The following is a 26,882-nucleotide window of genomic DNA, read 5'->3' as shown; positions in this document are numbered from 1 at the left end:
CAGAGGACTTGATAGTTCACTTAAACAGCTGTAATCTGATTTGATTTGAAGACACTTTCAGAATTTTAAAAGAACGAAAAGGTCAAGTCTCACTTGTAAAAAGTTACTATAAAATATTTACAACAGGAAAATGTTTCTTGTATCAACTACTTTCACTTCACTTGCCTTCTCTCTCATTCCTGAAATTGCTCTTTGAAATAAATTATATATTGTGTCCTTTTTCCCCCCTCTGAATTCACAAAATCAGAGAGGGCCTTCTGAAAACATATGTTTGGAGGAGGGCTGGGAAGACTAAGGGTTCAGGTTAGGAGCGCCTGGGTAGCTAGTTGGTTAAGTGTCTGACTCTTCATTTTTGCTCAGGTCATGAACTCACAGTTTGTGGAATAGAGCTGTGGGGTATGGAGACTGCTTAAACCTTCCTTCTGCCTCTCTCTCTCTCTCTCTCACAACAAAACAAAACAAAACAAAACAAAACAAAACAAAACAAAACAAAACAAAAAAACCCCAAGGGGGTGGTTCAAGTTAAATCAATTATCCTATAGCCACATAATTAGTTGCTTTGTAGCCATTTAAAGTAAGAATGTAGATCTATGTTCATACCATAGAAACAGGACCATGATATATAAAGTGGGAAAAACAAGTTATTACACATAATTTCTGTTAAAAAAAAAAAAAAAAAAAAAGGAGGTCTGGAGAGAAGGGCAGAGAAAAAGGTATGGATGGCTAGAGACCAAAACATAAGCAAACTTTGTCTTGGATTAGGGAATTAGAAGTGTTTACTATTTTCTTTTATATCTTCATTTGTGTTTCCTTTTAAGTTTATTTATTTTGAAAGAGTGTGTGCATGCACTCACATGAATGAGTGGAGGAGGGGAAATGATAGGGAGAGAGAGAGAATCCCAAGCAGGCTCCATGCTGTCAGTGCGAAGTCCAATGTGGGGCTCAAACTCACGAACTGAGAGATCATGGCCTGAGGCAAAGTCAGACGCTTAACTGAGTTACCCAGGTACCCTTTCATCTGTGTTTTCTTAATTGTTTTCAATGAGCACATATTATTTCTACTATCCAAAAAAGCCCCAATTAAAAAAAAAATTTAATGTTTACTTATTTTTAAGAGAGACAGAGACAGAACATGAGCGGGGGGTGGTGGGGGGCGGGGAGAAAGAGAGGGACACAGAATACGAAGCAGGCTCCAGGCTCTGAGCTGTCGGTGCAGAGCCGGACGCGGGGCTTAAACCCACTAACTGTGAGATCATGACCTGACCTGAAGTCAGACACTTAGCCGACTGAGACACCAGGCACTCCAAGCCCCTATTTTCTTAAGTGCTCCTTACTAATAGTACTTCACACCTTCATAGGCAGATATGATCCTGGGGAAGATTCTAACAGCTGGCCCTGAGGAGAGACAGAAATTGAAGATGGAGGCAAAAGAATACCAAAGACATATTTCTGAATTATATTCCAATTAGGTGAAGACATTTCAGAGATTTATTTACATTTCTGCCTCCCCTAAAAGATTGTGTCTTCGTGAAAGTCAGGTACAGTGTCTCATCCATTTTTTTAACTCAGTATCAGGCATTATGCCTGACATACCACAGGTGCTTAACATAGACTTGCTGAATGATTAAATGTATGAGTGAATGCCAGCCAACCAAGAATTAGTATTTTACTACCTCTAGGTGTAATCTCTTTATCCCATCCTGGTATATTTTATTTTTCCATATCTAATGTGGGAAATAAGCTACCCATTGTTAGGCATCAGCTATCTTTGGGTTCTTAGAGACATTAATTAGAGGCACCGGCAGAAACATTTCTGGTGGCAGATTCTCTTGTGTTTCCTTCTTTCCATTACTTCGAACATATTTCTCACTCAGAAACTTTCCTTGACTTTTGTCAATAATGTAAAATGGAGAGTGTCTTCCACATCTTTGAGGAATTTCCAATTTCTTAAGATGACTTTTGCATCATTTTTTTTTCCTTTCCCATATCCACATTGTATTCCTTTAGATGTCATTTTGCAATGTTCTTCCACCTCACAGAAATGCGACTTTAGTTTTCAGTGGCAAGACCATTATGATTGACAATATCCTTTGCAAAAGAACATCCTGTTTGTATGTTAGAGTTGAGGCGAGGCTTGTGGTCTAAAACACGGCCTAAAAATGAAGCAAAATATTTTAAGCCAGTACTAGCCTAGACATGTCATCAGGAACGTTAGGAGTATTTCACAATTTCAGATGGGGTGCTTCTGGTTTCTGACATCCTTTCTCCCACTTAAGATATATACAAACAGCAGCCTTTATGATAATACCTTTATTTCATTTTCCTCCAGTTTCTATTGTAAACCTCTGTTAAGAGTATGCATTGGATGGGGCGCCTGAGGGGCTTAGTCGGTTGAGCTTCCGACTTTGGCTCAGGTCATGATCTCGCCGTCCGTCAGTTTGAGCCCCGCGTCAGGCTCTGTGCTGACAGCTCAGAGCCTGGAGCCTGTTTCAGATTCTGTGTCTCCCTCTTCTCTCTGCCCCTCCCCCGTTCACGCTCTGTCTCTCTCTGTCTCAAAAATAAATAAACGTTAAAAAAAAAAAAAAAGAGTATGCATTGGAAATGTATGAACGGTGTGTAAAAAACAGACCATTGGCCCTAGATTACTACTCACCTCCAATGTTTGATTATGCTTCTAACTTCTCAGATTGTCATTTCTATTAGCTTCCCACTCTCTCCTTTCATTAGCAGTTTCTAGGGGTATCCTCACAAACTTCTCACATCTCAGTGTTTATCTTCTTCTTTCTTTCTTTTTTTTTTTAATGTTTATTTATTTTTGAGAGACAGAGAGAGCCAGAGCTCAAGCAAGGGAGGGGCAGAGAGAGAGGGAGACACAGAATCCGAAGCAGGCTCCGGGCTCTGAGCTGTCAGCCCAGAGCCCAACACAGGGCTCGAACCCACGGACCTTGAGATCATGACCTGAGCGGAAGTCGAATGCTCAACTGCCTGAGCCACCCAGGTGCCCCTTATTTGTTTTTTAACTCAAGCATAGCTGACACACTCGGTTATACCAGTTTCAGGTGTGCCACATAGTGATTTGACACCTCTACACATTATGCTACGCTCACCACTAGTGTAGCTACCATCTGGAACCAGACAACACTGTTGAAATACTATATTCCCTACGCTGTGCCTTTCATCCCTGTGACTTAGTCATTCCACCCTGAAGGCTGTGCCTTCCACTCCCCATCACCCATTTTGCCCATTCCCCCATGCCTACCCCCTTTGGCAACCAGCAGTTTGTTCCCTGTATTTATGTGAATATCTTCTTCTCATTGTTTGTTGGCTGTTTGTGTTTCCTCTTCTATAAAGTGTCAATTTATGTCTTTAGTCGATTTTTCTGATAGGGTATTTGTCACTGCTATGCATTTATAGGTATGTTTTGTATATTTTCTACTATTTTTTTCAGTTATATATGTGTTGCAAAGATATTTTCCCAGTTTATGATTTGACTTTTCACATTTAGTGCCCTTTATTGAAAATAAGTTTAAGATTTTTTAAATTGCTGAATTTATCACTTTTCCTTTATGTTTGTGATTTTAGGGTCTTATTTTAAGAAATCCTTCCTCATCCAAAGTTTTAAATCCTTAAAAATGCAGAGAAACTGGATTGCTCATATGTTGTGGGCAGGAATGTAAAATGGTTCTGCCACTCTGAAAATGAGTATTGCAATTTCTTTAAAAACTATACATGCAAATACCTTACAGTCTAGCAATTGTACTTCTGAGTATTTATTCCACAAGACTTATGTTCACACAAAAACCTGTAGACAAATGTTTATAACAGCTTTATATGTAATAGACAAATAATTGTAAACAGTTCTGTGAAGAAATAGGTATTTGGTCTCTGGTCCCAGTTCCTGACACAGAGTTTATAAATCCCTTGCAATTTCCTAAATAACAGGAGCATCTCTCTAATAAGGTGACTCTTGGTGGCCTCCTGGGTAGCTTCAGGATGGGGACTGGTCATCAGGAAGACCCAGCCATGATTAGAAGCTTGGAACTCTCAGCCCCAATTCCCATCCTTTAGGGAGGGGAAAGGGACTGGAGATTGAGTTAAATTGATCATGCCTACATGACGAAGCCTCCCTAAAAAATCCTTAAACTATGGGGTTTGGAGAGCTTCCAGATTGGTGACACATCTACATGCTGGAATTCTACAGGGACAGAATCTCCTGCCCTTACGACCCTTCCAGATCTCACCCTGTGTACCTTTTCCTCTGGCTGTTCATCTGTATCCTTTATTGCATCCTTTTCAGAGTGTTAAGAGAAGTCAATGTTTCCATGAGTTCTGTGAGCTGTTATAGCAAATTATTGAATCTGAGGAGGGGGCTATGGGAATCCCCAATTTATTGTCGGTCAGAAGTACAGGAGTTTGGAGTTGCGATTGGCACCTGAAGTGGGGGTCAGTCTTGTGGGAATGAGCCCTCAATCCAAGGGGTGTGCACTAACTCTGGGCAGTTAATGTCAGAATTACTCGATGTGAGGAAAAAGCCGACAATTTGGTGTCAGAAGTGTTATGAGTAAAGTAGAAATAAGTGTTTTCCCTTAAAACTCAAAGTCCTTCAACAAGTGAGTGGTTGAACAAACTGTGGGACATTCCTACCATAGAATACCAGTGGGAAGTAAAGAGGAGTGCATAATGATACCCATCACAATCTGGGCGGATCTCCAGAGAATTACACTGAGTGAAAAAAAGCCAGTCCCAAAAGATTTATACTGTGCGATTTGATTTCTATAAAATTCTTGAAATGACAAAATTATAGAAATGGAGAACAAATTCATGGTTGCCAGTTAGCAGGGTAGGGGGACATAGGGAGGGAGGAAGGTGGTTGTGGCTATAAAAGGACAACATAAGGGGAAGCCTGGGTGGCCAGTCGGTTAAGTGTCTGACTCTTGATTTCAGCTCAAGTCATGATCTTACAATTCGTGAGATTGAGCCCCACATCGTGGGGTTCAGCCCTGACAGAATGGAGCCTGCTTGGGATCCTCTCTCTCTGCCTCTCTCTCTCTCAAAATAAATAAATAAAACTTAAAAAAAAAAAAAAGGACAACATAAGGATCCTGGTGTTAAAGTTCCATATCTTGACTATATTGATATCAGTATCCTGTTTGTAGTATGGTAACACAGCCCAGCCCAAAGGTTTTCAGTGGAGTGTGAATCAGACCATCTGGGGAGCTTTTAAATACATACATTCTCTGGGGCACCTGGGTGGCTCAGGTGATTAAGCTTCAACCTCTGCTCAGTTCATGATCTCATGGTTTGTGGGTTTGAGGCCCGCATGGGACTCTCTGCTGAACAGCTCAGCGCCTGGAGCCTGCTTTGGATTCTGTCTCTCCCTTTCTCTCTGCCCCTCCCCCGCTTGTGAGCGCACACGCTCTCGCTCTCTCTCAAAAATAAATAAACATTAAAAAAAATTTTATAAATATACACATACCTTCCGCAGGGGTGGATGGGTGGGAGTTCAGATATTTTCAAAAAGTTCATCAAATGATTTTTTACTCACACATTCCTACATGGCCCCAGAGCTGTAGGCCTTTAGAGACATTAGGGTAAGGAAGCACGAGTAGGAGAGGTCTGTTTTAGGAGAATGGCAAAATGGAGGATTAGACTGGGGGTAAAACAGGTAGAGGAAACCTTCTGAAGAAGCTGCCCCAATAGTGCAAACAAGGGATGATGCAGATCATACTAGCTGTGCTGGCCATGGGGACAGACATCTGTCAGCCCGGATTCTGTCCCAGAGAAAGAAACTTACCCTCTCCATATTTTTAGCTCAATATTGACAATAATCCCAAATGTCCACAAGTGGATAAAGAATACATTTCCAAGTATGCAACAAAATAATTACATGTTCTTGCCCCCCAAGATTAGCAGGTGTCTCTACCACACCCCCTTCTATGTGGTCCATGCACTTTCCCTGAGGCACAAGTTAGTTTCAGGAGGACCTGATGAGACCTTTATCCATGGCCTTACCTGCCCGATCTCCCAAGTCCCCCATTTTTTCTGAAGGGTACTTGGAACTCAGATTTCAAACTCATCCTGCTAAACATGTGCTTTTCCCCTGGTTTAGGCCTTACTTCCCCTTGTCTGGGGCCCGGAAGGCATACTTACACAGGGGCAAGCAGGACACTCTGCTGTGACCTCTCTGGCCACAGCCTCTCACCAGGGAGTGGTCACCTGTCATGCACACTATTCAAAACCAGGAACCACGGTGTGGTCTGAGCTCCTTTAAGCTCAAGGGTTTGGGGGCTCCTGGTGAGTCCCCAGAGAAGAGTCCAGAAGAGGAGGATGGAAGGGGGGTGGCCTTCTGGGGGGGGCATTCCTCCTCTGCCTCACTGTCAACCTTCTGCTTCCAGGTAAGATGGGGCAAGAACAGGACAAGATGGATATGCTGTTCTGGGCAAAATCCAGAAATCCTCTCATTCTCCAGAACTAGGAGCATCTAAAATAACTGGGTTAAACATTTCCTTTCTCTGTAATATCTATGTTTTGACTTCCTTGGAAACAGATGAAAAACCCATTTCACTGATCAGTACACACAACCCCCCTCTCATTTGCCTGCCTAGGCATCTACTAAACTGTTTGTCCTTCCATTTACCACCTCTCCAATCCCACCCCTTTATAGTGTCCAACTTTTCCTTTCTGCCAAGATATAGTAACTATGAACAGGGTGATCTGGGTCCTGTTGGCAATAACATAGCTCCTTTCCCATCTCACTCAGGAAGATATTGCAGAGGAGGTGATGTGGAGGGGAAAGGGAAATGTTTTCTTCCTCTGGGATAAGTTTCTCCTTAGTTTGGCCATGTACCTTATGAGTCAGCTGATATGGGGAGGTAATGGATGAGGTACGAGAAAGAACTTGCTGGGCCGCAGTTATAGGAATAACCACAGTCATCTGGGGCTGGGATGTGGGTGAAGGGGGCCAACGGGCTTTTACATTTCATTGTACATCTCCACCAAGCACACGGTAGATGATCAATGAAATAGTCTCAAAATGGTGATAATGAAAATGGCTCCCACAGATCTTTGAGGAAGTCACTGAATTTGAGAAGGGCACAGAGCACAGCACATAGTAGGTAGTTGATAAATTCACATTAGGGCAACATTAAGTTCCCACATACTTTACATCACACTTACGATGTACTCATGATTTACTTCTTTCTAAACTTTTCCTTCCAGGACATGGGGAAATGTAAAAGTGGGAAGAGGAAATTAAGAAACAAAATTTTAGGGAAATTTTGTTCAGTGACTATAAGAATGAATCATAACAGAGCTAGAAAGAAAAATGTATGGTCAGACAAAAGCCAAAACTTCAGGGTTGGGACTACAGAAGAAATAGGACTCCCCCCAGAGGCTGTTTGCATATGAATTTGAATAGGCTTTATATGGGAGCAAAGCACAGGAAGAAAGGGCTGAGCCCAGGTTCAGCTTACCACATCAACTTCCACCATTTGCCTACCAGACCAGCCCATCCTCTCCAGCCTGGCAGGAAGGAGTTGGCCTTCAGAAGTCTTGGCCCAGAAGGAGGGGCTCACGTGCCTCAACCCATGTCCACATTTTCTTTCTCTGCAGAGAGGTTCTCAGGCCTCAACCCTGGTACTCCTCTCGCTTAGAAAACATGAAAGCCCTATTCCCACCTCACGGGGCCTCTGCTCTCTACAGGAAGGTCAAACACTTTCACCATCAATTGCTCAGGCTTTCACCGACATGGGGTGGACCCTGCTGTCTTCCAGACTATATTTAACCAGAAGGACTTCCGTCCAGTCATCAACTACAGCATCCCCACTCAGGTCAACATCTCCTTCACTTTGTCTGCCATCCTGGATGTGGTGAGTTCTACATTCTTTCCATAGGCTGCCAGTAGGGAACAAGGAGTCTTCACCCTGATAACCCAACCTTGCACTGGTCTAGTGGCGAGCAATCAGTCTTCAAATGCCCTACAGGTTAGATGTCCATCCTATGGGCTGGAGAGACACGAAGGAGAACACTGCCATGATGTTTCTAAAGGGAACATTTGTCCTGAGTTCTGCCCCTGTAGGCAGATAAAAAAAAAAAATATTTCCAGTGGGCCCCATGCTGGTTTTTTCCCTTACGTTTGCCATACAACCTACATTTTTTGGACCTACCTTTCTTTTGAGACCAGTGACTGAAAGCTGACACACAGGACCACGTAGGAAACAAAGGCAAGAAATAGACTGGGACCTGATCTCAAGGCATTAATCATCCTAAATGGGGACTTTTTTTGTCAGGATGCACAACTTCAGCTGCTGACATCATCTGTGGTTAAAGATGGTATGTAGGTCCAATTTTGTTCTCTTTTGTTTCTCTTTCCTTTTTTTTCTGGTCTTGTTTGCAAAAAGCACATTTGTTGACATTGGCAGTGCCAGAGCGAAGACAAATCCAACCAAAATAGGGCCCATACTGATGACAAATAGCTTTTTGAGCTGCCAAAGAACTTTGAAAGACATCAATGGAAAATATAGGAAGAAGGGGGGGGTGGTGCAGTTGGGAACCCCTAACTAAGCTCCAGGGCCCAAAGGTATCCAGCACCCAGCTTAAGATTTCTCTTGAATCTTAAGAGATTCAAGGGGGGGGAGGGGGTGGCGGGGGCGGTGTGCTTGGGTGGTTCAGTCGGTTAAGCATCTGCCTTCGGCTCAAGTCATGATCTCACGGTTTGGTTCATGAGCTTGAGCCCCACTCCAGGCTCCGCCCTCTCTCTCCCTCTGTCTCTGCACCTAGTGGGATTCTCTCTCTCTACCCCCCCTCCGCCCCTCGCTCTCTCACACTCTCTCTCAAAAATAAATTAAAAAAAAAAAAAGATTTCCCTTGAGTGGGAAGTGTAAGGCCAATAAGACTTTGTTAGCTAGAGAAAGGGGAACTTATCACCAGGAAGAGAAGAGGAACCAGAGTTTAAAAGGAATGAAGTTTTTTAAAAAAGTGACATGCATAACAATGTGCAAAGTATGAGTTTATCTGTGTAAATAAAAATGAATGCTGGAATATGTATTAATTTATTTTCTGGAAAGATACCAAGAAGCTGTTAAAAAGGAGATTGAGATGGGGCTATGAACTGAGTTGGAGTGAATTGAGAAAGGAGAAGCTTGTTTTTTATATTATACTTTCTGGAATGGTTAAAGTTTTATCCTATGCCTGTAGTACATACATTTAGGAAAAAATACATACATATGAATATATATATATATATATATATATATATATATATATATATATATATATGTAAGGGAACAGAAGGGTAGATGCTGACATAAACTAGCTCCAGGTATCAGCCATAACCAACCTTCTGTGCTCTGTGCTCTAGATCTGGACTAACCCATTCATCAGCTGGGATCCAGAAAAATGTGGTGCTATCAGTAAACTCACTGTGACAACTGAGAACCTGTGGCTCCCAGACATCTTCATCGTGGAATCGTGGGTACCAGGACTAAGGAATACTGGAGTGGAGATCCTTTTGCAAGGAGCAGGCCAGGGCAGTGTAGGGCAAACCCATTCAGTTGGGGCCACCAAAACTTATTTCAGAGAGGAGCACAATCACGGCTCACCAACTTCTCCCACAGAAATGAAAAAGTGGTGGGCAGGAAAGATGGCGGAGTGGCCACAATGAGCAACATTGGGAAGCCCCACCTTAAGAGAGACACTTAAGCTGGGGCGCTTGGGTGGCTCAATCTGTTAAGCATTCCACTCTTGATTTCAGCTCTGGTAATGATCCCGGGGTCATGGGATCGAGCCCTGCATTGGGCTCCATGCTGAGCATGGAACCTACTTTAATAAAAGAGAGAAACTTAAGCTGATGTGAAACCCAGAGCACCTGCCTCTCTCCCCTTCTGCCACTTAGCATGGATGTGGATCAGACCCCAGAAGGCCTCTCTGCATATGTGACTAATGACGGTCACATTGTGTATAACAAACCAATGCGGGTGACCAGCATCTGTAGCCTGTACATCTTCTACTTCCCCTTTGACCAGCAGAACTGCACACTCACCTTTAGCTCTTTCCTCTACACAGGTGAGTTGCAGTGGGGGTTCTGGGATGGGGTAAAATGAGATCAACCAATGGGACAACAAAACATCACACACAGGCAAATTTATTCTTTCTAATGCCTAAAAAGGAGAGTGTGGGGGTGGTGGGGTGGGGGAGTTGAACTTAGGAGGAGATAAGACTTCTGAGAAAGCCCAAAATTGAAAACAGGCAACTGAGGAGCAAGGAAGCTGTGTTATGGGGCAACCAGAAAGAGGTCGCTAAAGCAGTTTGCTAGTTCATCTCTCTGAGCCCTGCACAGAGCAGGTGCTAAACAGAGTGTTGAATGAATGTTTGTCTCCCCTGCAGTGGAAAACATGTTGCTGGGCATGGAAAAGGAGGTGTGGGAGATAGCGGACACGTCACGTGACATCGTCCGCACACAAGGGGAATGGGAGCTCCTGGGCATCAACAAGGCCACCCCAAAGATGTCTGTGGGCTCCAGTCTTTTTGACCAGATCATGTTCTATGTAAGCCCAGAGACTGTGAGATGTGTCTGTCCCCCTTACCTCCCTCATCAGACCTTCCTAAGTCACAGAGCTTCTCACTTCTTGTCCTGTGACCAGAAAACCACTGGGTGCCACAACCCTTAGTCCTTCCTCTCTCCCAAGTCCCCCAAATCAACCCCCCTTTCTGAGCCTGCTAGCACTGGCACAGGTTTTCTTTTGTGAAAGCTGCTTCTTCATCCAGCCCCAGAAAGAGCCACTGTTGGGTTGAGAACATCAAGGAAGGAAGGGGCTGGAATCATCCCTATTTCCCCTCAGTCCCAGCTTCACCTGGTTCTCTGCTCTCTCCTCCCCCCCAGGTGGCCATCAGGCGCAGGCCCAGCCTCTACGTCATAAACCTTCTGGTACCCAGCAGCTTTCTGATTTCCATTGATGCCCTCAGCTTCTACCTGCCAGCAGAAAGCGAGAATCGTGCCCCATTCAAGATAACACTTTTGCTGGGCTACAACGTCTTCCTGCTCATGATGAATAAACTACTTCCTGCTAGTGGCACCCCACTCATCAGTATGCCCACCTCCTCACTGTTGGAAAGTAGGAGACAGGGAAAGGAGGAAGGGTAGACAGGTGCACTGGCTCAACCTGCCAAGGCAGCTAAGGCAGAAAGGAAAAAGCAGTCATCTCAGAAAGGGCTTTCTGTGTGAGACACAGAAAAGGGGGGATTGGTGGTTCTTCTGGGCCTCAATCACACATGTTCCTTACCCCTATCCCAGGTGTCTACTTTGCCCTGTGTCTGTCCCTGATGGTGGTCAGCCTGCTGGAGACCATCTTCATCACCTACCTGCTGCACATGGCCTCCACCCAGCCCTCACCCATGCCTCCGTGGCTCTACTCTCTGCTCTTCCATTGCACCAGCCCAGGGAAGTGCTGCCCTGTTGCACTCTGGAATGAGAATACAGGTCCAGGCCTCATGTCCACTCACCTGCCTGGTAAGGAAAGTCTGCACTGCCCCTATTCTCTACACTGGGTGTAGAGTCCCCAGTCTCCCACTTCCCCAAACCTGTCTCCTTCCCACTTCATAGCTGAGTCTCTGTCTTCTCCACAGGACTGAAGGAGCCAGGACAGTTGGTAGGGAAGGAGCTGGGATCCAGAGAGGCAGAGCTAAATGGGGGCTCAGGATTGACAAGCACCCAGCTAGCTGACCTGTGGGTGCAGTTCAGCCACATGATGGACACCTTCCTCTTCCGCCTCTATCTGATCTTCTTGGCCTCCTCCATTATCACGGTCATCATTCTATGGAACACCTAGGAGCTGAATTCTAATGGTGCAAGAGCAACCCAGTGTTCAAGTTCTCTCAGCGTCAACTGACCATCCCAGACCCCATTCCTCTGCTCTAATTTGCATACACAGTCCCAAATATGCCAGAATCCCTGCTCCGGGGCTTAAATAGAACCTCTGCAGACTCTCTTAGAAATAGGACTATATTTGTAAAACATAATGAATTCAGAATATACATGTTTATGTTAGAAATATAATTTTCACTGGAAAAGGAATACTTTATAATAACTCATCGACTGGTATAGAGGAAAGGGGTTAAAACTCTTTTTAAATATAGGCTAACCTAGTTACTTATTCTTTTAATAAATATTTATTGAGCACCTACCATGTGCTAGGGACTGTTTTGAGTGCTGAGGATACAGCAGTGAGCCAAACTGACAAAAATCTCTGTGCTCACAGAGCTTACATTGAGGGTAGGTGGAGACTGACAATAAAGGAGATAAATATGCGAAACATGGAGTATGTGCTAAGTGCCAAGGGGGAAAATCAAATTAGGGAAGGAAGAATGGGAAATGGGGGAGGAGATTGAAAGTTTAGGTGGGTGGCCAGGGGAGGCTTCATGATAACTTCCTGCCTGGCTGGTTCCTATGCTGTTATTCCACAAAAGAACCAGGTGGAGCACAGGTGGTGCTATAAACAAATGTCCCTTGACAAATGGAGACTTGAGGATGACTCAAACAGAGCTCTGTCCTCCAAGGGCTTATGGCCCAGCTGGAGAAATAAAATGTATATGTGAAATAATTTCAATTAAATATAGAATGTGTTTTGAAAGTTTTGGTGAGTGCTATTAAAAAGAAAGTGCTGTAGGGGAGCCTGGGTGGCTCAGCCAGTTAAGCATCTGACTCTTGGTATCAACTCAAAAATCATGACCTTGCAGTTCATGAGATCAAGCCTCACATCGGGCTCTGAGCTGACAGTGCAGAGTCTGCTTGGGATTCTCTCTCTCTCCCTCTCTCTGCCCCTCCCCTGCTTGCACACATGCTCTCTTTCTCTCTCAAAATAAATAAATGAGATAAAGATTAAAAAAAGAAATAAAGAAACTGCTGTACAGTTCAGAGGAGAAAAGATTCTTCTAGCCGGAGCAATGGTTCTTGATCCTGTCTGCGCATTGGAATCATCTGAAGAGACTTTTAAATAATCCTAGCCCCCAGGGCTTATCCCAGACCAATGAAATCAGAACCTTTGGTGTGGACCCTGGATTTGGTATACTTGGAAGCTGCCCGTGAGATTCTAATGTGCAGCCAGCGTTGAAACCACTGAGCTAGTGGAGGAGGCAGTGTTGACTTGGACTCTGAAGGATGACTAATATATGAACAGATGGAGGACTTGCTGGGTCTAATTACAATGCACCTCTGGAGTTACATTTGGGCAGAATCAAAGCAGGTTGGGCCTCAGGGGCCCAGGTGTTTGTGCAGCAGTAGTTGAACGGTGGGATCGAGGCAGAATCACGACACACTCATTCTCATGGTACTCAGAAGGCTCAAGTGTCCAGAACAAACTCATAAAATCATCCACTAGAAATAGCCCCACACTAGAATGCAAAATAGTTCAGGCATTTCAGAAAACAATTCAGCAGCTCCTCCAAGTATTGAACATAAAATTACCCTATAACCCAGCAATTCCACTCCTAGATACATGCCCAAGAGAAATGAAAACATATGTCCACACAAAAACTTGTATACAATGTTCATAGCAACATTATTCAAAATGGTTAAAACAACCCAAATGTCTATTAACCAACGAATAGATAAGTAAATTTTGTATATCCACACAATGGAATACTATTGTTATTTGGTTATAAAAAGGAATGAAACACTCAGACATGCTACAACATGGATAAACCTTGAAAACATTATGCTAAGTAAGAGAAAAGCCAGTCACAAAAGACCACATATTATATAATCCCACTTAAGTGAAATGTCCAGAATATGCTAATCTATAGAGACAGGAAGTAGATTAGTGGTTGCCTAGGACTTGGTGGATAAAGGGGCAGGTGAACAAAGAATGACACTAATGGGTACAGTATTTCTTTGGGGGATAATAAAAATGTCCTAAGAGTAGACTGGTGATGACTGCCTAACTCCATAAATATACTAAAAAACCATTGAACTGTACACTTTAAATAGGTGAATTTGATGGTATGTAAATTATATCTCAATAAAATTGCTAAACAATAACAAAAAATAAATAACCCCACCACGAAATTATCTGTGCCCATCACTTCTCTCCTGCTTACTCTCTCATTCCCCTGCTCCCTGCTGTCATCTCCCTGACTCTCTGACTCCTGACTCCATATATTCAGTTTTCATCAATGTCTGTCCCTGATCCTCCTCCACCATCATATGACTCACCAGGGGCCCACGGACTGCAGCTCCCCACTCACCTGTCAGCTTTGCATGCTTCCTTGAGTTGGAAATCACCCACAACTTCAAGTCAGACACAGTTTCCACCATCTCTAATGATATGAAACATTTACCAGTCAGATAAACTCAGAGATCCTTGATAGGAGATGGGAAATGAGACATTATACCTAAGATAAATAGTTCTCAGAACCTTGGACTATTACCCATGGAGGATTCTTGCAATGAAGAATATAGCAGCCCTGCTTCACTTTCTGCAATTAAAGATGAAAACGCAAGGCTGGGGTAGCTGGTAACCCCTGTTGGTCACCTGGCAGGTGGAGCTCCTGCACATGGGGCATGCTATCAGGCTCAAATGAGAGCTTCTACCTCTACGGACCATCTAGTCATCTGGTGCCCAGAAGAGTAACATGGAATGAATGGAGTAAAGCATTCATTCATTCATTCAATCTTTACTAAGTGCTTATTTATGTAATAGATACTTTAAGTTCTGGGGATAAACAAGTAAAACAGACAAGAGGAGGCTAATCTTCTAAAGTAACAAACTGAGGATTTCATATACTGATAATTGCTCTGAAGAAAATAAAGAGTGTAACAGGACAGAGAGTGACACACAGATTAACAGGATGTTCCAGGAAGGCCTCTCTGAGAAAGTGGCATCTGTGTTAGCTGAGAAATAGATGATCATATAATGATAAGATGTGTCCTGGGATTCATACTGATCTAGTCCTAAGGGGAGGTTGGGATGAAACATGATAGGCACGGCATTTATAGAAGTAAATCTGGGTAGCCAGGATCTTTGGATGAGCAAGGTGAGAAATTGGAAAGAGAGTCCCATATTGCTTATTTTGATGCTATTGTATAATGTTTAGGAATTGTAAGGGTAAACATTTACAATCCACTCAAAGGGTTTAGAACAGAATTTTTCAAATGGTTTTGATCACAGAAACTATTTCACTCACCCATGCATACTGCCTTCCTCAAAAAAAAAGGGGGTGATAATATAGAATTAAAACAGAACAAAATTAAAAGCTGCATTAAAGTTATTGCTAGAATTACTTACTATATATGCACTATGAGTTTACCCATTTAATTATAAAACAGTGCCCTGTAAACTTTAAAATAGGTTTTACAACATTTGTCTTGATATTATATTACAAGTTATTTAACAAACTACTAGTCTCTGAAAGAAGATCACCAATGCAATGTCACGACAAAGGCAGATTTGTGTATGTCCATAGATACCTGAAACACAAAGTGAAATGACTTAATGCAAATGCATCACAACACCCTGAAAGGGGTAATGGAACAAACCAAGTGATGTTGAATAGACGAGGAAACAAAGCGAGCAGTTTATTAAAGAGCGTGAATAGCAACTCGACCACCTCAGATCAATGCTGCTGATGTACTGGTAACAAAAAGCCCTGCATCTTGAAAGAACTCCAGCAGTCCGCATGTTTGCCTTCAGGAGGGAGCTTTGCCATCCTGCAGCGTGCAGGATCTTAGTAGAATGGCAAATCTGAATCTTGAAGATATCGAGCAATGTGAGATTTTTAGATTACAAATGCCCAATTTTTCTCAATCCTGAATTAACAGATCCTTGGAGAAGGGCAAAGCTGAAAGGAAGACGCAAAGAAAAGAATTGGGGTCTGCCGGCCCTTCGGGAGTTCTATACCGCCCTCTAGTGGGGACCCTACCCAGACCTTGTCTGAGATCGTTGGTAACCTTAGGTATGCAAAAGAGCTTAAGAGTGTACCTACATTATCCATATTTTCCCGACTAAAATTTGGACAAACATGTCAGATGAGTTGTAAAATCATTTATGTGAACAGATGTATAAAAACCTATAAATAAAATTACATTCATAGACTTAATGAATTACCTTTATTAAAAAAGTTACATGAAAAGAAATATGAAATCTGCAAAAAACAAAACAAAGCAAAAATAACAAAGAATGCATATCAACACGCACCTGTGGTTTTCATCATTGACCTACTGTTGAAGTTGACAAGTAGATGAACTATTATTCCACCTGCCTTTGTTGAGCAAGCTCTCTGCTTGTTTGAATATTAAGGAGTCTGAAGTAAAATAGAGACATGGTGGCTTGTACAGTTTTCATGGAAGGGGGGGTGATAATATAGAATTATCTATAATTTCCCTTATGTTCATCTGTTTTGCATCTTAAATTCCACATGTGAGTAAAGATACATATTTGTCTTTGTCTAATTTTGCTTTGCATAATGCACTCTAGTTCCATCCATGTTGTTGCAAATGGCAAGATTTCATTCTTTTTGATTGCCAAGTAATACTCCATTGTGTATATATACCACATCTTCTTTATCCATTCATCCATTGATGGACATTTGGGCTCTTTCCATACTTTGGCTATTGTTGATAGGGCTGCTATAAACATTGGGGTGCGTGTGCCCCTTCAAAACAACACACCTGCATCCTTTGGATAAACACCTAGTAGTACAATCACTGGGTCATTGGATAGTTCTATTTTAAATTTTTTGAGGAACCTTCAGATTGTTTTCCAGAGTGGCTGCACCAGTTTGCATTCCCACCAGCAGTGCAAAAGTGTTCCTCTTTCCCTGCATCCTCGCCAACATCAGTTGCTGCCTGAGTTGTTAACGTTAGCCATTCTGACAGGTGTAAGGTGGGATCTCATTGTGGTTTTGATTTGTATTTCCCTGATGATGAGTGATGTGGAGCATTTTTTCATGTGTCTGTTAGCCATCTCTATGTCTTCTTTGGAAAAGTGTCTATTCATGTCTTTTAAGCACCCTACTCTTGATTTCAGTTCAGGTCATGATCTCACGGTTTGTGAGATCAAATCCTGTGTCAGTCTCCGCACTGACAGTGCAAAGCCTGCTTGGGATTCTCTCCCTCTCCCTTTCTCTCTGTCCCTCCCCTCCTCACACTCAGTCTCTCTCTGTCTCTCTCTCAAAATAAAAAAAAAACACACACATTTTTTTAAAAGTCTTTAAAAAATGAGTACTTACTGAGTACTTTCTATATGCCAAGTCTATCACATCCATTATCTTGTTTTATCCTCACAACACTTCTATGAGGTAGGTGTTAACATTATTCCCAGTTTTCAGATAAGGACCCCAAGGTAGAAGGAAGTTAGGATCCTTCCCCAGGGCCACACAGCAAGTAAATGATAGAACCATTTTGAACCCAATTATGTATAACTCTTAATCCTATGTTTTAACACATGTAGGTCATTGCCAAGGAATGCAGAAATAATAATTCTTGAATATGAAAAACTAAGCATTAGACTCTGAATCCAGAATGATCTCTACCAAAGGATTTATCCCACCTCACTCTATTTGATAACTCTTAGCCTCTGGGTGTCAGTCTTCACTGTAGCCACCATTGGCCTTTGGGCTTTCCACAGCTGTTACGATTCCCTGGCCTCTTACTGGGACTCTTAGAAACTGGCTTGTTCACACACACACACACACACACACACACACATGAATGCATGCATAACTGGTGATATCTGAATAAGCTATATGGATTATACCATTTAAAGACAATTTTCAGGAAAAGGCAAAATCATGACTCTCGTATAAAAGGGAATACATATTGAAGAATGGATTCAACTCATATAATATGAGAGAAGCAGACAGGTGTTATAACCGGTTCAAAGGAAAAGTCAAGAAGCACAAATTTATATGGAGTAAAGATACTGAATTACAAATAGAGGTAATTTTTCCACAGGAGGAGGAGGGAAGTCCACTGGAACTCTATAGGACAAGACAGAGTTTGCATATTGATAATGTTGAATTTTACTTTACCTGAGCCCTGTGTTCCCAGAAAACACCAATGGTTAAGAAATTTTCCCAATTCTTTGCTTTCTGAAATCCCTTCACCCTTTTTTGTTTCAGAAAAGAACCACCTTTCCCCAAATGACTCACTCACTGTCCATTCTCTCATGACTCCTGTAGGATTCACAGGTGCCTCCCTTGTTTACCTGTGACAAGACCAAACACAGACTTTTCCCCTTTTGCCTGAACTCACTGGCAAGGTGAGACACAGATCTTCTAACTCCCAGCTCTTTGTCATATGAATGACTAACTGAGATTAGAGCTATTTATCTCCAAAAACTAGCTAGACACAAAGGTAAACATTTCCTATTTAACTGACTGAGACTTCCCCTGATTGGGAAACAAGCCCAGCTGTAAATCATTCCACCTATAACCTGCTTACTTTTCCCTATAAAAAGTCTAGGGCAAAACCACCCTGCTTACATACGCTGATCTATGGATATGGGTGATCTCCCTACTGCAACAGCCTAAGTAAAATCAGTCTTCTTAATTGTTTGGTTTTTGTCATTGACAATATTCACCAGTTACCTGCAATTTAAAGAGTTGACATATAGCACAGAGATAATGAAAGGATTGTTATACGAAAGCTGGGAACCATTACTATAGACAAGGCATAATTTCTTATTGAAGTGCACATTTTTTTCTATAATTTCCACCCTTTTGATCAAAAATAATCTCAAAGGAAGATTATTTTTTATCACAAATAAGGCTGGTCTCTAACTTCACTAGTTATACAGGTGCAACAAGAGTGATAGTTTGCCACTTAGGCCTTCTTAAACTTGCTTTGCTGAAAGCTTTCCCCCAAAACCTCAAATTTGACTTTTAAAAGCCTCTCGATGGGTGCCTGGGTGGCTCAGCTGGTTAAGCATCTGACTCTTGATCTCAACTCAGGTCTTGATCTCAGGGTCATGAGTTCAAGCCCCACGGTGGGTTGTGTTGGGTGTGAAATAAGTAAATAAATAAATAAACCAAAACATAAAATAAAATAATAAAAGCCTCTTGAATCTAGGTACACCAAGAACTCAACACCAGATTTCAGCTACAGTACCCATTGGGTAAATTTGTCTCTTCTTAAATCTCCCCAAATATCCTAAGATTCCTGGGTCTGGCAAGAAAGTGACCTTACCCACCCAGAAGCTGGGAACCTTGTAAGCTAAGTACCAACCAATTTTCCTGGAAGGGTTTGTAAGCATTGGCTCCATAAAGTTAACCTAGCTCCTTAGATGTGTCTGGTCATATTTGATTAAAGGAGTGTTATTCCCAAATATAACACTCCAGGCAAGGCCTTGGTTGCATAAGCAGTGTTTCCAATTATGTCCTGGTAAAAAGGAGGACAGATTCTTACTCAATCTATGCCAATAACTATATTGTTATGAAAATGTGATAATTATATTGTAATGAAATTAAGATTATTTAATAAGAGTTTACAAATTCTAGAGGGCTCAGGGAAGGAGAAAAAGCTATCATTCACAAATGTTTCATTTGGTGTACAAAAGCAGAGTCTAAAAAAAAGCAGAGTTATAATTATTAAATTGCTATGAGTTATAGATAGCTTAAGAGTTTAGAGTTTAAGATAGTTTAAGATAAGTTTACATAACTTAAATATCCACAAAATAGAACATTACAAAAATATCAACAATAGTTTAAACAAAAACAGTAATCATCCCTCATCAATTCATCAGTCCTATGTAACTAATTCTTGCTTCAGTGGATCTTGGGCTAGTGGTGTCATGAACCCATTGGCTTCTCTAGAGTTCTAGAAATCCTGACTGAGTCCACTAGTATGGTTTCAAAATTGTTTAAGCAATGCCATCAGAAACCTGTACTCCAAAGTATATAGAATAGTCCGTTTCCATAGAATTCTGAAACATTCCTTTGTTAAATATAAAATACACTGGCCTGTAGTTGATTGAAAAACTTTCAGGGAAGCATCAAAGAAAAAAAAATAGCTGTATATGACAGAAGATTTAAATGGTTTTAGTTAGCTTACTAGTTTATTATTGATAATTTTCAAAACTGAAAGACCTTATAAGAATTCATTATAAAAATTATGCAAAGTGCTCACTTCGGCAGCACATATACTAAAAATTATGCAAAATGATAAGGAAATTTGGTTGTTTCTACGGCATGCAAAACAATATAATAAAGTCAATCAAAAAAAACCTTAGAAAAAACAATTATAAACATGATTAACTCTATTTTCAAAGAAGACAGTGAACATTACATCTAATTTATAAAAATGGATGAACATGCTTTTAACAAAGAAAAAATAGTGAGACCTACCATATAATAATCCTAACTTTATATATCATGCATAGACCAAGCTTATTGTAAGAATATACCAAGAACATATCAAGGATGTCAAGTAAAGAGATTCAGTAAGTCTTCAGTAAGTCCTAAACATCTGTATATTAATTAAATTATCAGTGATCAGTGATCCCCAGTTGAAGCCCAGAAGATGCTAGATTCAAATTTAAGAAGTAAAAATGTGATGTCAATATTAAAAAGAAATAGTAACTGAAATTATGACCAAAGGCTCCAGCCACATGACCAAGAGATCTGCTGCCCTCTCCTGGAGGCCAATACCCCATGACTCAGTTCTGGCTCAAAGGAAAACAGACACATGCAAAACTACTAGATTTACTTTTGCTTTCTTCTTCCTTTCTTCCTCTTAAAAAATGATTCTAAATTCACATAAAATTTCTAAAAATACTACAAATGCCTGTGTACCCTTCACCAGGATTCCTCAATCATGGATATTTCCAAACCATTGAGAAACAGTTGCAGAACTGATGACTCCTTAACCCTGAATATTTCAGTGCATATTTCCTAAAAACTAGGACACTCTCTCATACAACCACAGTATAACCATCATAATCAGAAAATTAACATCAATCCAAGATTATCATCTAATCTATAAGCCCTATTTGAATTTTGCCTCTTGTTCCAGTAATGTCTTATAAGGTGCAGTATTCGGCCCAGAAATAAACACTGCATTTAGCTTCAGTCTCCTTCAGTCTCCCTCAATCTAGAACAGTTTCTCAGTCTCTTTGTCTTTCATGATCTTGACATTTGTGAAAAGTACTGCCAGTTATTTTCTAGATTGCTCCTCAATTGTATTTGTCTAACATTTACTTATAATTTATGCATTTTTTGCAGGAATACCCCAGAAGTGATGCTGGGTTCTTCTCAGTGCATCAAGGGAAATAAACAATGTCAATTTGTCCCTTTATTGATGATATTAACTGTTAACTAGTAGTTAAACGAATCAGTTGACTAGTAGTTAAATTAGTAGTTAATTAGTAACTAAAGGTAATTATCAAGTATGCTATGTTTACTAATAAGTAATTAATAAGAGTTTTTCAGAAAGATGTTTTTAGACTATGTAGTTATCCCATTCCTCACCATAGTGATTCTTGTACGAATTACTTACTCGAGGATCTTTACCAAATCGTTATTTTCTATTTCCATCATTTCTTCTACCTTTATTCACTGGCACTCTAATGTAAAGTAGAGCTTTATCTTTTATTTTACTCATTTATATCAGTACATATTCATGGGGGTGCCTGGGTGGCTCAGTCTGTTGAGCATTCAACTCCGTTTTGGCTTAGGTCATGATCTCATGGTCATGGGATCTAGTCCTGCCACCAGCTCTGTGCTGGGTATGGAGCCTGCTTGGGATTCTCTCTCTCCCGCTCCCTCTGCCCCTCCTCCCCCAAAATAAAAATAAATAAAAACTTTAAAAATACATACTCATGGATCATGTTATTCAAAAAATTAAATCCACTATTATTGGTATTTATTTTGATGCTCAATTGCTTGAACTTACTCTAGACCAACAAAGAAGAAAGCAGTAGTTGACAATATATATGGCAGTGACAGGAATGTAGGGGAAATGTCCACTTCATTTGTCAATGCCCTTCTGCCAAAGACCACCAGAAACATACGTGTAGTTAAACAAGTTGGCTTTACTGCTCATTACAACAAGGGAGAACACAAACCATAGGTAACCATGGGGTATTTCAGTACAAGAGTATTAGAAGAACCTGTTCTAGGATTTGGTCTTCCCTTTGGGTGATTTAGGGAGAGCATAAAGAAGGAAGGATTTGGGGGCGCCTGGGTGGCTCAGTCGGTTGAGCATCTGGCTTCGGCTCAGGTCATGATCTCGCGGTCCGTGGGTTCGAGCCCCGCATCGGGCTCTGTGCTGAGCCTGCTTCGGATTCTGTGTCTCCCTCTCTCTCTGACCCTCCCCCGTTCATGCTCTGTCTCTCTCTGTCTCAAAAATAAATAAACATAAAAATTTTTTTTTTTTTAAAGAAGGAAGGATTTGTTCAAAATTGAATGCTGTCAGAAATCAGGGGTATGACTGCATAAAAAGTAATAGTCATTCATTTAGCAAGAGGGGAAATATTTGGTATTTTGTGGTTTTACATAGTTATTTTTGTATGTGAATAGACAAAATTATGAAGTAGGCTTGTTTTGTCTCATTCTGTCACGGTCTCAGGATAATCATGTCTGAGGTTGGTATTCTGTAAGATTGTTTACAAATGAACAAATGGCCTGTGAGTGTCAGATCACTTCTGGACATCAGAGGCTGCTTCTTATTTCTTTCTCACAATGTGAAGAGTGGGGAGTGGGTCATTGTACAGTGTCACACTCCAGCATTTTATTGGATTACCACAGTTCTTAAAACAGCTTTCTACAGCCATATGCATCACTAACTTTATACCTTCTCTAAGTGGCAAAAATGAACATGTTTATATTGCCTCTTTACAGCATATAAAATAAGAAGAGAGGATGAAATGGATGAAGGGGGTCAAAAGGCAAAAACTTCCAGTTATAAAATAAATAAATCATGGGGATGTAATGTACAGCATGGTCACTACAGTTAGTAGTGAGTTCCTAAGAGAGTAGATCTTAAAAGTTCCCAAGAGAGTAGATCTTAACAGTTCCCATCACAAGAAAAAAATTTGTAACTATATTTGGTAACGTGTTTTGTTTTATTTTATTATTTTTTTTAAGTTTATTTAAAACTCGCTCAGCTGACTGAGTCACCCAGGCACCCCTGTATGGCGACATGTTAACTAGACTTATGGTGGTGATGATTTTGCAATATATCAAATATCAAATCATTTTGTTGTGCACCTGTAACTAATATAATATGTCAATTATATCTCAATAAAAGCAAAACAAACAAACAAACAGAAACAAATATATGGCTTACCTTAACAAATCAGGGGAGGAACTTACAAAGGGGTTTCAAGAGCCTAACCAGTAGCAGTACTGCCCAAACAGAGAAAGTATAGCTTTGTGATGAAGATCACATTCTTTGGAGCCAGACTACCCGGGTTCACCTTGCACCTCTGGGCTTCCTACTGGCTATGTGACCGTGGGCAAGTTTCTTAGCAACCCTGAGCCTCTGTTTCCTGGAAAAGGAAACAGTTGGAAGACTAACTAAACAGTGGAAGACTAACAGTTGCAGTTTCATAAGGCTGTTTTGTGGATTCAATTAAATAATTCTCATAAATGTTATGCAACCATGCACTCAATAAATGTTAGCTATTATTACAAAACAAAAATGAAGAAGCAAAAATATGTAAACTCAAAATTATGTTTAGTAATCAGTGCTTGAGTTTAGAAATGATCTAAACATCCAATAAATATCCACTATCTCAATTTAGTGTCAGTCCAAAGCTTTAGGTTACCTAACTACCTTACAAATCCTCTTCAAGCTGACATACTACAAAACACAGTTACTATTGAAATACAATTTTCAGTAAACAAAATAATAAAATAATTACTGTCAGAATAATGAATCAATTTGGTTAAACACAAATCTATACTTTTCATAACCTTAAAAATTAAGTAGAAGTAATGCAACCTATTTGATGAGTAAATCTGCATGCATTTAGGAAGAACTTATCTAAATAGAATAAAAACATAAACTTATACTATACTTAAGATTGATAAATCAAAGGAAACATTGCTATTTTTATTTTTTTTTAAGTTTATTTATTTTGAGAGAGAAAGAGATAGAGAGTGAGCAGGGGAGGGGCAGAGTAAGAGGAGAGAGAGAATCCCAAGCGGGTTCCTCACTGTTAGCACAGAGCCCGACGCGAAGCTTGAACCCACAAACCGTGAGATCATGACCCTAGCCGAAACCCAGAGACTGCTTAACCAACTGAGCCACCCAGGGACCCTACATTGCTCTTTTTATTAAGCCAAAATTACTAAATCAGTCTCATTTGCCAAAAAACTACCTAAATCACGTGAACTTGAATTCCTAACAATTCTGTGTCAGAATTTCTGTAAGAATACTCTTTAAGTATAGCACATTGAAAGTATTACCAGTTCAACTCCCTGATTTTTTTAAGTAGGGAATATTCAGTTTATAATAAGTGCTTATTTATTTCTATAAGTCAATCAGGATAGAGATCCTTAAAGAAACCTTATAATCAACTTAGTAATGCCATCCGGTGGTAGAAAATATTTCACTTTCACACAATGAGAAAACCTTCTGAACTACAGATGTAACAACAGACAAACAAGTGCAAATAGAACTTCGAGTTTAAATTTTAAAATTTCATCCATAGGTTAAGAGTAGACACAAAATTACAAAACTTCATGGTCCATATAAAAGACCTGTTCTATCCACAGCAGATATAAATTCTTCATTGATTTGAACTCAAAATAGGCAAACACACAAACAGAAAATATTAACAAACCAGTCTCTGACATTTTTCACCCAACAGGGACAAGATATCTTTAAACCATTAATCCATTTACAGAAATCATCAAATGGTCAGACCATAAAACCAAATTTCCAATTGGGAATAATTTACCAGCTAAAACAAATTGAAAACAAAATTAAAATTTGGAAAAACAGAGAGTCACAAAAATACTATTGACTCTTTGGATTTACTTCTGGAAGCCAAGAAAAGATGTACCCAGGTTTATGCCACCCGTGAGACTGATGAATGTTACCTGGCTCTGTAAGGTGAATCCCCTGGGCATCTTGGTGGAACTTCCAAAACTGTTAAAAGATAACTTAGGAAAAAAAGCAAAATCATGAATTTCATACAGATATAAAAATGAACATGTGCTAAGATTTTTATTTTCCTTATATGAGGGAACCAAGTGGATGTTATAACTAGTTCAAAGGAAAAATCAAAAGAACACAAATTTATATGGAATAAAGGGGTGGTGAGATGAATTGTAAGGAGAGACAAAATTAATTTTTCCACAAGGAGGAAGTTAGTTGCATTTTTACCAGACAGGACAAAATTCACCTATGTTTCAGCAATCTACAACTTTCAAGAGTGATAAAATTGCTGAAAGTCAAGAAACACAGCTAGAATCAGAGAGCCCTGAAGGGTGTGCTATATGTGATGCATAATTTTCCATTAAAACACAAAACTTTTTCGGGGTGCTTGGGTGGCTCAGTTGGTTAAATGGCCGACTTCAGTTCAGGTCATGATCTCGCGGTTCAAGAGGTCGAGCCCCATGTCGGGCTCTGCACTGACAGCTCAGAGCCTGAAGCCTGCTTCGGATTCTGTGTCTCCTTCTCTCTCTGCCCCTTCCCCACTCATGCTCTGTCTCTCAAAAATAAATTAAAAAAAAAAAAAAAAAACATTTAAAAAATTTAAAAAAACACAAAACTTTTTCAACAGCTAATCTTTATTGCTTACTTTGTGCCAGGAATTGTGCTAAATACATCACAAGCTTATCTCATTTAACCATCACACTAACTTGGAGAGGTAGGTACTATTTTTTTTTTTTAATTTTTTGATGTTTATTTTCGAGAGACAGAGCGTGCAAGTAGAAGAAAAGGAGGAGAGAGAGGGAGACACAGAATCCAAAGCAGGCTCCAGGCTCTGAGCTGTCAGCCCAGAGCCCAATGCGGGGCTTGAACTCATGAACTGTGAGGTCATGACCTGAGCCAAAGTCAGACGCTTAGCCGACTGAGCCACCCAGGTGCCCCGAGGTAGGTACTATTATTAAGAATATTTTGTACTTGCTCTGGTGGCATATATATTAAAACCGGAGGGGCACCTTGGTGTCTCAGTTGGTTGAACATCTGACTTTGGCTCAAGTCATAATCTCGCAGTTTGTGGGTTCAAACCCTGCGTCAGGCTCTGTGCTGACAGCCTGGAGCCTGCTTCAGATTCTGTGTCTCCCTCTCTCTCTGCCCCTCCCCCTGCTCACACGCTCTCTCTCTCTCTCTCAAAAATGAATAAACATTAAAATTTTTTTTAAAAAACTGGAATTATACAGAGAAGATTAGCATGGCCCCTGAGCAAGAATATTTTGCAGACTGGGGGGGCACCTATGTGGCTCACTCACTTATGTGTCCGACTCTTGATTTCAGCTCACGTCTTGATCTCAGGATCTTGAGTTCAAGCCCTACATTGGGCTCCGGGTTGGACATGAAGCCAAAAAAAAAAAAAATTTTTTTTTTTTGAAAGAGAATATTTTGCAGATTAGGAAACTGAGGCTAAAATTATGGAAAGAGCCTAAATGTCCATCAACTGAGGAATGGATAAAGAAATTGTGGTTTATATACACAATGGAATACTACGTGGCAATGAGAAAAAATGAAATATGGCCTTTTGTAGCAACATGGATGGAACTGGAGAGTGTGATGCTAAGTGAAATAAGCCATACAGAGAAAGACAGATACCATATGGTTTCACTCTTATGTGGATCCTGAGAAACATAACAGAAACCCATGGGGGAGGGGAAGGAAAAAAAAAAAAAAAAGAGGTTAGAGTGGGAGAGAGCCAAAGCATAAGAGACTGTTAAAAACTGAGAACAAACTGAGGGTTGATGGG

General features: G+C 40.7%; 1 long non-coding RNA gene and 2 pseudogenes across 2 annotated transcripts in view; 2 read left to right on the top strand and 1 right to left on the bottom strand.

Moving 5' to 3' along the window:
* Nucleotides 1-1,601: 1,601 nt before the first annotated feature.
* The window catches only part of LOC122230004, a 58,529-nt gene continuing 33,248 nt past the window's right edge, over nucleotides 1,602-26,882 (bottom strand). For both annotated transcript variants that reach the window (XR_006207241.1, XR_006207242.1), the window contains one exon: nucleotides 1,602-2,153. This is a non-coding gene — a long non-coding RNA (uncharacterized LOC122230004). The remainder of the gene's footprint in view (nucleotides 2,154-26,882) is intronic.
* On the top strand, nucleotides 6,328-11,825 carry LOC122230003 (annotated as a pseudogene).
* Nucleotides 26,283-26,383, top strand: LOC122199011 (annotated as a pseudogene).

Source organism: Panthera leo, chromosome C2, assembly GCF_018350215.1.
Source record: "Panthera leo isolate Ple1 chromosome C2, P.leo_Ple1_pat1.1, whole genome shotgun sequence".
Taxonomy (NCBI): Eukaryota; Metazoa; Chordata; class Mammalia; order Carnivora; family Felidae; genus Panthera; species Panthera leo.
This window is presented reverse-complemented; position numbering and strand designations above follow the sequence as displayed.